Here is a 10,553-nt window from a genome sequence, read left to right on the forward strand (position 1 = left end):
AGTACCCCCCTGACAATATGGGGTGAGGGCCCCCTGGTGCCAGAAGCCCAGGGGCCCATGCTAGGCCTTTTCTGAAACCACTCTGATGGGAGTTTGGGGATGCATCCTTACAGCCTAGCAAGGGTAGAAATCTTGGCTGCCCATGGGGTCTCTGTTGGCTTGGGGCAGGTAGAGCTGGTTTTCTGGGTTCCCTGTGTCTCCAGTGCCAAGTCCAGGATATGCAAGGCAGAAAGAAAATCCAGAAGACTCACCACTATGTTGTTGCTCAGGTTATGAGAACCCTATAGCTACTCTACCTTCCTCTCTCAGTCTTTCAGAGTCTTATTTTTTTTAAGGATTTTTATTTATTTATTTGAGAGAGAGAGAAAGTGAGAGACAGAGCATGAGCAGGGGCAGGGGGGTGCAGAAGGAGAGAGACAAGCAGACTCCCCATGGAGCAGGGAGCCCGACTTGAGGCGGGGGGCTCGATCCCAGGATTCTGGGATCATGACCTGAGCCAAAGGCAGATGCTTAACCGACTGAGCCACCCTAGGCACCCCCAGAGTCTTATTTTTTAAAGTATATAATGTCCTGTATTTGACAGTCTGTATTTTTATTTTCGAAAGCTGGCAACCCTACCTAGGATCCGTATTAATAGTTGAGGCAGTGAAGACATTGTGGGAATTTTGCATGCATATTCAACTACAAGGAGTGGAACAATGAGGTTTTCTCAGCCCCTATTAACTCATAAAATTCTTTTTTTTGAGAGAGAGAGAGAGAATTCAGCTGAACAGCCAATTTTCTTGCACATTTCTGTTAATCAAAGTTTTACTGTGCTTCTAGAACCTTGGCAGACTTCCCTCCCCATATATTTGCCCGTGACATTGAGTTTGTGCTAATGAGGCCCTCTGCTGTCTGCAGACAGAAGGGCAACGCCATAAATCTGGAGGCTGTAGCAAATTTCTCTGCAGTGAACAAGGTGGATCAGGAGTTCATAAATTACGTTCAATTATTAGTGTAGCCGACCCCCAAACTTTGGGGAGCTGGAACGCCCTAGCTCTAACTTCAGCATACTCTTTCTTTCTCTCCTCACAGAGATGTGTAGTGGCATGGTTTAAAAATGAAGGTTATATCAAACTGCATTTTTGACAGTTAGTGACAAGCTCTCCCTTTAACACCCAAATTGGGGACCGAGAGCCACCTTGGGCCTTCGCCAAGGCAGGCCTGGCCATAGCAAGCCCGTACTATCTGCCAGAGAGAGAAAAGGACTCACAGAGGCCAAGCTAGGACATGGGGTTGTGCTAGCCTGGAACCTCCCAGAGCCTTTACTCTGCCAGACTAAGAGGGAAGTAGAACAGTGTTAAAGCTAGGGAGGCAGGAAGGCCTCAACCTACGGAAATAGGCTGGCTTTCCTTCCCTATTGCTTTCTACTCCATTCAGGCTTTTATGGACAGAGTCCCCAGTAGGGGCATGAAGAGAGGCAGTGGGAGCCGACCTTGTTCCTCAGCAGGGGAAGGAAGTCTGTCAAAAGGGAGCATGTTGCATAGTCTCAGGAGCTCCCCCCCCCCCTTCCCGGAAGGACAGCACAACACAGCTACTCTCCCCCCTGAAGCTTTTCCCTCCCTCCCTTCCTCCAACCCATGGGAACAAAATTGCAGTTGGTACTGATTCCCTGTTGCTCCCTCCAGGGAGGAAGGAGGCGAACTCGTGCATACTGAGTGCCAGGAACCGTACCAGGTGTTTGATAGAATTTGCATCAATATTCACAACAGCCCTACTGCTAATGATGGTAAGTAACACTGCTGTTGATGGAGGGTTGGGTTATGCATCAAGCACTATTCTACGCACTTCCCAGGAGGTGTTTCATTTCATCCTCACCCCACCGCCTCAAGCTCTATACTATTACTGCTCCCTTCTTGACCACACAGCTGAGGAGTGGCGGAGCTGGGATTTGAACTCAGGTTCGACTTCGAAGCCCACTCTCTTAGTCACTACACTCAACTTTTGGAAAATAATAAAACTCAGATTTGAATCCGGGTCTATGAAGAACTTTCAAACCCACGGGTCTAGGCAAGGAAGTCAGATTGATAAAAGCTGTGTGCCCGAATCCGCAGTCCTACACGCAAGAGGGCTTGTGACATGCACACACACACACACACACACACTCAAACACACACGTGTGCACATACACACACACTGGAGAGAACTTAAGGCTGTCAGGTTGCACCTCAAGCTATTGATACCCTTCTGCTAGGCCAGCCACGTAAGAACCACAAGGCCCCTGCTAGTTAACTGCCTTCTCCCCTCCCTGTGATGCTCTCACTGCTTCCTTAGAACTGCTGCAGAAGTCAAACTTGACCATCCGGAACCCTGCTGGAAACCGTAGCTCTGTAACTGTGTGATTGGCCCAAGTCTTTGTTTTCTCACCTCACTTCCCGCCCAGTGTCTGGAGCCACATCTGCCTGCTTTATAATCTTGAGGTGTCCACAGGCGAGATCCCGGGTGGTTTTGTGTGCAGAATAAAAAGGCCTCAGTGACCCGTAAAAAAACAAAAAAATAAAAAAATAAAAAGAACCACAGAGGTAGTAGCTACTCTAGTGTGGAGAGTAGTGGCTGAAAGGAGTCAAGAGGGTGCTGGTCAGGTTCTGGCTATTTTTTTTTAAAGATTTTATTTATTTATTTATTTTAGAGAGAGCGTGCGTGTGCATGTGCACACGCACGAGTTGGGGGAAGGGCAGAGGGAGAGGGAGAATCTCAAGCAGACTCCCCACTGAGCATGGAGCCCCATGTGGGGCTCCATCCCATGACCCGGAGATCATGACCTGAACTGAAATCAAGAGTCGGGTGCTCAACCGACCGAGCCACCCAGGAGCCGCATGTTCTGTTTTTATTTATTTATTTATTTTTTAAAAGATTTTATTTATTTATTTGACAGAGAGATAGAGAGCACAAGTAGGCAGAGTGGCAGGCAGAGGGAGAGGGAGAAGCAGGCTCTCCGCTGAGCAGGGAGCCCGATGCGGGACTCGATTCCAGGACCACAGGGTCATGACCTGAGCCGAAGGCAGCTGCTTAACCGACTGAGCCACCCAGGCACCCCCCCCGCCATGTTCTGTTTTTAGATCTGGGTGCTGGGTATGTTCAGTTTGTGAAAATTCAGTGAGCTATAAACTTGTGAATTGTTAACTTCCCTATATATTATACGACAAAAACTTTTGATTTCTTCAAAGACATACGAAGCTCTGGGAAGATCAAGTAGACATACTTTTTCTATTCCTTCTGTTAAGTACAACTGAAAGTTCTGGCCATTAGATATGAAACAACCATAGAAGACTCTGAGAGGTGGAGAAAAGGCAGCGTAGCTAGGGGTACTGACTCAAGGAACAACATGGTTGTGAGTTCTCTGGGTTTTCTTTTTGCCTCATATATTCCAGACTTGAAGCTGAAGAAGCCAATGACCAGGAAACGCCAATGGGCACAGGCAAAAGAACCCCAGCAAAAGGCATTTCTCTCTAGGAAAGGGGCAGCCTAAGAAAACAAAATTTTAGATATCAGTTTTTCTACTGTATCCAAACAGCACAGGAATAACTGGGGCCCCACCCCCACCAGCTAAGGCCACGTAGGGAGCAGAGACTTCGACTTCGGGCTGTAATGAGCACCACAAGCCGTCACCTGCACCCCCTGCCAAGGGGTGTCAGAGAAAACTGAGCAAGTAGAGAAGTGGGACTTTCATCTGGTTGAATGATAATGAGGTTCCTCCCCTCCAGCGGTATCAGTGGAGACCATGCGGGGCGCCCGGACTTCCATCCCCACTAGGCAGTGATATCTACCCTTCCTGGCTGGGTAGTGTCAGATCTGGTAGAGACTTGAAGATTTTCACCATCACCTAGCAGTAGCGAGACAACATTTCTCCAACCTTGTGGTGTCAGTGGAGGTCATGTGGGGAGTAGCTACAAGGAACTCCTACCCCTCCCAGCCAGGAGGAATCAATGGAAGTCTGGCGGAAGCTGGAACTCCCAATCCCACCCTGCAGTAACAAGGAGGCTCCCCATTTGGCTGTCAACAGACGCTGAGTGGGACCTGTACTTCAACCCCCAGCTGGTAGTCCTGGGGTGATGCCAATTTCCCCTTCTAGGGCTGGAGCAGTGTCAGAGGGAGCCAGCTAAAACAGCTTGGAAAGACTTGATTGGACACCCCAGCAAAGAGGATAGAAGGATGGCAAATAAGCACGTGAAAAGATGTCCAATCTCATTAGCCACTAGGGAAATGAAAATGAAAACCACAATGAGACATCACTATACACCGATCAGAGTAGCTAAAATTAAAAAAAAAAAAAAAATTAGTGACAACACTGAATGCTGGTGAGGATGCAGAGAAACTCTTGCCGAAAACCGATCTCTGTGCTCTGGAGCCGAAATAGAACACAAAGACAGAATTTGGGGATAAAGAAGAATGATAGGGGTGCCTGGGTGACTGGGCATCCGACTCTTGATTTTGGCTGGGGTGCTGATCTCAGGGGTCATGGATCGAGCCCCAAGGCAGGCTCCATGCCGGGCATGGATCCTGCTTAAAATTCTCTCTCTTTCCCTCTGCCCCTCCACCCCCCGTTTGCTCACTCGCTGTCTCTCTCTCAAAAAATTAAAATAAATTAATTAAGAGGAGCAATAGTTTTATTACTTTGCAAGGCAAAGGAGGCTGCAGCAGGCTAATGCCTTCACAACTGCAGACCCACCCAGGGAGGAAAAGGCTGAGGGGCTTTATAGGAAAATACAGAATCTGGGTGGTTTTGATAAGAATCTGGTATATGCTGGGAGCCACGTTTGATCATGTCTTCAAGGTAGTCTCATGACTGGACTAGTACAGGTGCTGGCCATCCCAGTCTCGTTACCTAGTATACATTGAAGTCAGTGAGATGTCAGTATCAATACGGAGTTCCTGGAACAAAGGCTTCTACAGAAGAACAAGCGAAGGGGAGAGGGTGGCTTCAAGAATGAGGAAAAGAAAAATCTGTTCACCTCAGTCAAGCCTTGCTGAAGTGTTAAGTGTGTCCATCTTAATTTCCATCCATCTTTATGTTTCTATAGCAGTTTGAAAACTGGATCACTCGTATATTGCTGGTAGGAATGCAAAATGGTACGACCGCTCTGGAAAACAGTTTGGGAGTCTCTTTAAAAAACAAACAAACTTAACATGCAACAACCATACAACTCAGCGACTGCATTTCTGGGCTTTTATCCCGGAGAAGTAAAAACTTAGGTTCACACAACATCCTATACATGAATGTCAACAGTGGTTTTATTCTCAGCCAAAACCCAGAAACACAAATGTCCTTCCTTAAGGATATGGTTAAACAAACTGGTACAAGTATACCATGGCACGACAAAGAAACAAACTATTGAAACATACAACCTGGATGAACCTCCAGAGAATAAGGCTGAGTTTAAAGAAAACGCCAAAAGGTTACATCTTGTTGGATTCTATTTTTACAACATTCTTGAAATGACAAGATCTCGGGAATGGAGCACAGGTTAGTTAATTGCCAGTGGTTAATGAGGCCCCCCCCCCCCCCCCCCCGTGGGAAGGAAGTGGCTGTGGTTATTTAAGGCAGTGGAGGGTTCCTTGTGGTGATGGCACTCTGTATCTTCTTTGTATCAATGAATCAATTCCAGTTGTATATTACATTTCAGTTCTGCAAGATGTTACACTGGGAGAAACTGGGTGAAAGGCATATGGGATCTCTATTGTTTTTTTACAGCTGCCTATATGAACCTGTAATTATCTCAAAATAAACATTTTAATTAAAAAAAAAAGCATAGGGACTCTGTTCAGCATGGACACAAGGCTCTGGAGCCCTCACCACCACCACCCCCTTCCATGAGTCTCTGATTGCCATTCTCTATCTGGGTTGCTGATGTAGCCTTCCAAGTCTGGCCTTGGACTTGTTAAACGGTTATTGTAGATCTTCCTCAGTTAGCCTGCATCTGTTACCTCTTGCTTCACTCAGCCATACCTCCTAAATACACTGAAATAATCTTCACTGTGATGACGTGACAGATCATGAGTTAAGGCTTTTCATGCACATTTCCCAAATTGTCTGTAATGCTGCCATGAACGGTCTATAATTTTTTTCTTTTAAAAAAATTTTTTTTTAAGATTTTATTTATTTATCAGAGAGAGAGAGACAGAGGCAGGCAGAGGAGCCCGATGTGGGACTCAGTCCCAGGACCCTGGGATCATGACCTGAGCCGAAAGCAGATGCTTAACCGACTGAGCCACCCAGGCGCCCCTGTCTGTAATTTTCAAAAGACCCCCATCTCTTTCTGTCAGAACCTTCTGTTGGCTTCTATTTATTTTCCTCCTGTAGATAACCTATAACCCAGACTTTTATCTTGTGCATTTTAAAACCCTTTTTACCTTTCTCCAGTGTAGCCCATCTTTCCTCGGGTTCCATGACCTCCCCCAACTTCTCCTTGTCCTTTGGATTCGAACACCCAGAATACTCGAGCCTGGCCTCGTTTGCAGCCCCGCGGCTTCAGGAGTATCTGGAGAGGGCATCTGGGCAAAAGTGTTTCGATGGACTCCTCTCCGCTGGCTGCAAAGGCTGCCCGTTGAACCCTCCTGGCGAGGTGCCCCGGGCGGGGTACCTGGGACTGAGCAGTTCCTCAACCGAACTTCAGCCTCATCCCTGATACGCCACGGTACCAGCGTCTGCCGGGCACTCGGGCATCCTTCTCCCTCAATCAAACGTCAAACGTCACCAGGTTCTGTGGCATTTTCCTCCCGAATCTACTATAAATGGGTCTTCTCTCATCCTGGCTGCCCTCCTCCCCTCTCCCCCCACCCAATCCGCTCTTCACATCACTGCCACTTTAACTGAGTGACTCCGACCCAGTCAGCACCCTGCTTAAACCCCTCGGTGGCTCCTCTTTGCTCCCAGGATAGAGCTCAAACACCAGAGTATGTCTTAACACGAGTAGGGTAACCATATAACAGGCTTACATTGTTATCTGAACCAGGGCGCTTTTGAGAGCGAAAGGTGGTGCCATCAATAAATACACTGGGACAACAGGTGTGTGGTCACTCTACTTCGAAGATCCTTCAGATCTGGTCTCAGCAGCCCCATCCCTCATCACAGCTCCCCATCCTACCCTCAAACACATACATACACCCCCCCCCATTCTTTAGGGGGCCCACGTAAGCACATGCTATTCTGTCTGCCTGAAAGATCCTTCTCCCCATCCCTCCTTTGGTGAATTTCTAATCAACTGCTTCCAAAGTCAAAATAATTTTCTCCAGGATGCCTTTCTGACTCCCAACATTGTCTGAGGCGCCCCCCTCCTGTGCTCCCATCAAATCTTGCTCTTCCCTCACCACAGGCCTCATCACACGTAATTGTAATGTCCTGTTTTCCTCTCTAGACCAGAGTGCCTCGGGGAGGGGGGGGGCCTGTCGGATTCGTTTCTGGGTCCCTAGCATCTGGCACCGCGCTTGGTTTGTGAAAAGGCACTGAGCTGCGCACTTACACTTTGCGCACCTTCCTGTCTGCCGAATGAATGGGAATCGGGCACCGTATTGTCCCCCTGGCTGCTGGGGGTATTAAGGGGAAGAGGGGACCTGGAGGACCAGCAGGTGCTCAGGCTCCTGCTCACGCCTCTCAAGGCTGGAGCTAGCCTCCCCCCCCCGCCCCGCCCCCGGCCCCGTCCTCTGCTTGGCTCCCCCTAGTGGCAGCTGGGCAGCAGTGACGGGTCCCGTGGGCCAGGCGGCCACAGCAGCCAAGGGACGGGAGGAGGGCAGCGTCCTCAGTCAAGCTTCAACTCCTGCTGGGCAGCCCTCCCTCCCTTGCCTGGCTGCAGCCCCTCCTGCGCCACAGAGTCCCCATCCACGGGGTCACCAGAGGCCCTACCCCAAGAACTTTGAGGGTGAGGACTGAGGTTGGGTAGTGTGGCTCCAGGCTAACTTCCATGCTAGAGGTAGAAAACCGCTGTTCCGTGTATTGCCCTTGCAAAATGTATTGGTCAAGCCTGGCTGCCCTCTTTTGCCTTATATCCAAACCCTGGATCAGAGTCACAAGATGTGAGTGAGCTCAGGGCAACACTACGGATGAAGCGACAAGACCCCGCTGCGGCATGAGTGGATGGGCTGAGTGTGGTGGTGGGGACTTGGAAAATCTAAGGATGGGGCCAGTTGAAAACACAAAGCAGGGTGGAGGGGAATGGGATGAAGGTCCGTTGCCCCGCTGCAAAATGAGCTTTCCCCTCCCCCTATTTGGAACTTTATAGTTGGTAGCTGAGCTATTGGGAGGAATACCTTGGGGGAAAGAGCTCAGGGAAAGGGAAAGACGGGAGAAGGGTCTCACTCTGGTGGCTTAGGGCATGGGTAGGGACAGTAGCCTGTCGCCGAGGGGCATCCAATAGGCCAACAACAGAGGATCACATTCACATGGACTCAAGCTGGAGCAAGGAGCCAGCCAGGTTTCTGAGTCTCCGCGAGGGGGCGGGGGGGGGGGGGGGGGGGGGGCGCCCAAGGGCGGCGAGGGAAAAAGCTACCCTCCCCCCCTTTCTCCCCTCCCGGACCACTCTGAAAAAAAAAAAAAAAAAAAAAAAAAAAAACCAAAACCAAAACCAAAAAAAAAAAAAACCCCACAAGGGAACACTCTCAAAAAAGGCCAAGTTCACGGCAAGACTACTTGGGCATCTCAGAGGCTAAGGGCATCCAGGGGTGTGAGCAGGAGAGCAAGGCAGAATGGAAGATGGTGGTCAGGAAGAAGTGTCTTCTTTCTTGGAGCCCTTGGTGCTGAGACACAAAGCGATCTCGGGAAGGATGGCGTGGTAGCCATCTGTCCAGCCGCCACAAGCCCTCTCCCTTTGCAATCTTTGGGGCCTTGGAGAGCAGAACTAGATAATCGTGACCACAGGTCTTCCAGGTCTGAATATGCCTGCCGCTATCCCAGCCCCCTGCTGTTGTCCCACAAGTACCTAGACTTTGAAGAAGGGGACTTAAAAGAAATGCTTTACCAGAGACTCTGTGGAATACTGAACTTTATCCAGCAGGATTCGGGGCAGAATTTCCTTTACTCTGAAACAGGGAGTCTCAAGACTAGTAGAAAAAAGATCTGCAGGAGAAAAACAGGCCTCAAAACATGGCAGGAATAAAGTAGGAGGGGGGAGTCCTGAGCTGTAGCATTCTTGCCTTGAAACCATGACCTGACGTCATGACAGGAGCCACCTGTTCCAAGCAGCTGGGGGGTGGGCGGCGGGGGGGAAGATACCCCGGTGTGCTCTCTCAGATAATCGTTTGCAAAAGGCTGAGCCTGTAGGAACAGCCTTCCGGGAGAGCCAGCAGTTGGCAAAAAGGCAGCAAATGACTAACAGGCACAAGGTCAATCCTTGGCCTGAAAATGAGGTGTGAATTAACTTCCAGTATGTTCCTGCCCCGTGGTTGTATTAATTCTAATCCTCCCTTCTCCCATTTGCAGCTATTGAGGGCAGTATAGAGGACTCTGGTGACCTCAGTTATCATGTGATGGGCAGGGGTGGGGGGTGGGGGTTTGGCATCCCTAGAGGACGCATCTGGCGGGAGGCTAGGGGTGCAAACTGAAAGGTAGGAAGCTGGCTCCCCCTCCTGACCAAATGTAATGGCTGTTTTCACCAATAGGGCATTTACTCCCTCAGTGGTCTTTAGCCCGCTTGGGGGGCCCAGCAGCAGTGCAGAACCTTCTTTCTTCATCCTCACTTCCAGAGTTGTCGGGGAGGTGCCTCCAATAACCAGATTCCTTTCCAGAAGCTTACCCTCCGCCACAACCAAGAGCTACTAAGAGATGGTAGGAGGCAAGATTGCTAAGAGGGGCAGGTTTTCCTTTTTTTTAACTGCAGGCATTTTCCATGATCCTAATACCCCTCAGGTCAAGGGCTACATACTATTAACAGTCCAATTAAAGAACTCTCTAGCAGAAAATGCTTCAATTCCCAATCTGGCAGGGAGACCAGCAGCCCCAATTTGAAATGACTCTTTTATAAAGGCATTAGCTTGGGGACTCAGTGTGGTGAGGTTAGTGCTGTTCGAAGGAATCTCCCCTCTGGCTTGGAGGGTGGAAGGTGAGGGACGTGGCGTAGAAGCTGGGGATGCCTTTGGCTCAGCAGCAGTCATCTGGCCCTTACAGGTGCAGGCCCATTTGGCTTCGGTGCCTCCCCCTCCCACCGCACCACGTCTGCTCCTGCTGCTGTTCCCTAGTCGAGAATCACTTGCCTTCCAGGGCACTTGGGGCGCTCCCATTAGAGGCAAAAACGAGATGGCCTCAGAGGTGCTATGGCACTTTGCTGGGTGTCACAGGAAACTGAATACTGACCCTCCCCCAGGCAGAGGGGCCAAAGGTGGGGACCGAGGGATTATCTAGGAACTGGATTCCCCAAGGGGGCCTACAGTAGAGTCAAAATGTTCGGACACAGCAAGCCCCGTGCCACTGATCCAATACTTGAGGGAACTGCACGGTTGGCAGGTTAGGGCACCGAGGCTCCATGTCAGTGGCTGCCGGAGCGTCGGCCCGATTAGCTCCAGAAGCATGTGGCTTCTCCCGAAGT

General features: G+C 49.8%; 1 long non-coding RNA gene across 2 annotated transcripts in view; it reads left to right on the forward strand.

The window, feature by feature from the left end:
* LOC112810158 (uncharacterized) overlaps positions 1 to 10,553 on the forward strand; it is a 33,222-nt gene that overhangs the window by 20,205 nt on the left and 2,464 nt on the right. For both annotated transcript variants that reach the window (XR_003204777.2, XR_003204776.2), the window contains exon 2: positions 1,668 to 1,768. This is a non-coding gene — a long non-coding RNA (uncharacterized lncRNA). The remainder of the gene's footprint in view (positions 1 to 1,667; positions 1,769 to 10,553) is intronic.

Source organism: Callorhinus ursinus, unplaced genomic scaffold (assembly GCF_003265705.2).
Source record: "Callorhinus ursinus isolate GAN/ISIS: 27379988/994484 unplaced genomic scaffold, GSC_fseal_2.0 scaffold65, whole genome shotgun sequence".
Classification (NCBI taxonomy): Eukaryota; Metazoa; Chordata; class Mammalia; order Carnivora; family Otariidae; genus Callorhinus; species Callorhinus ursinus.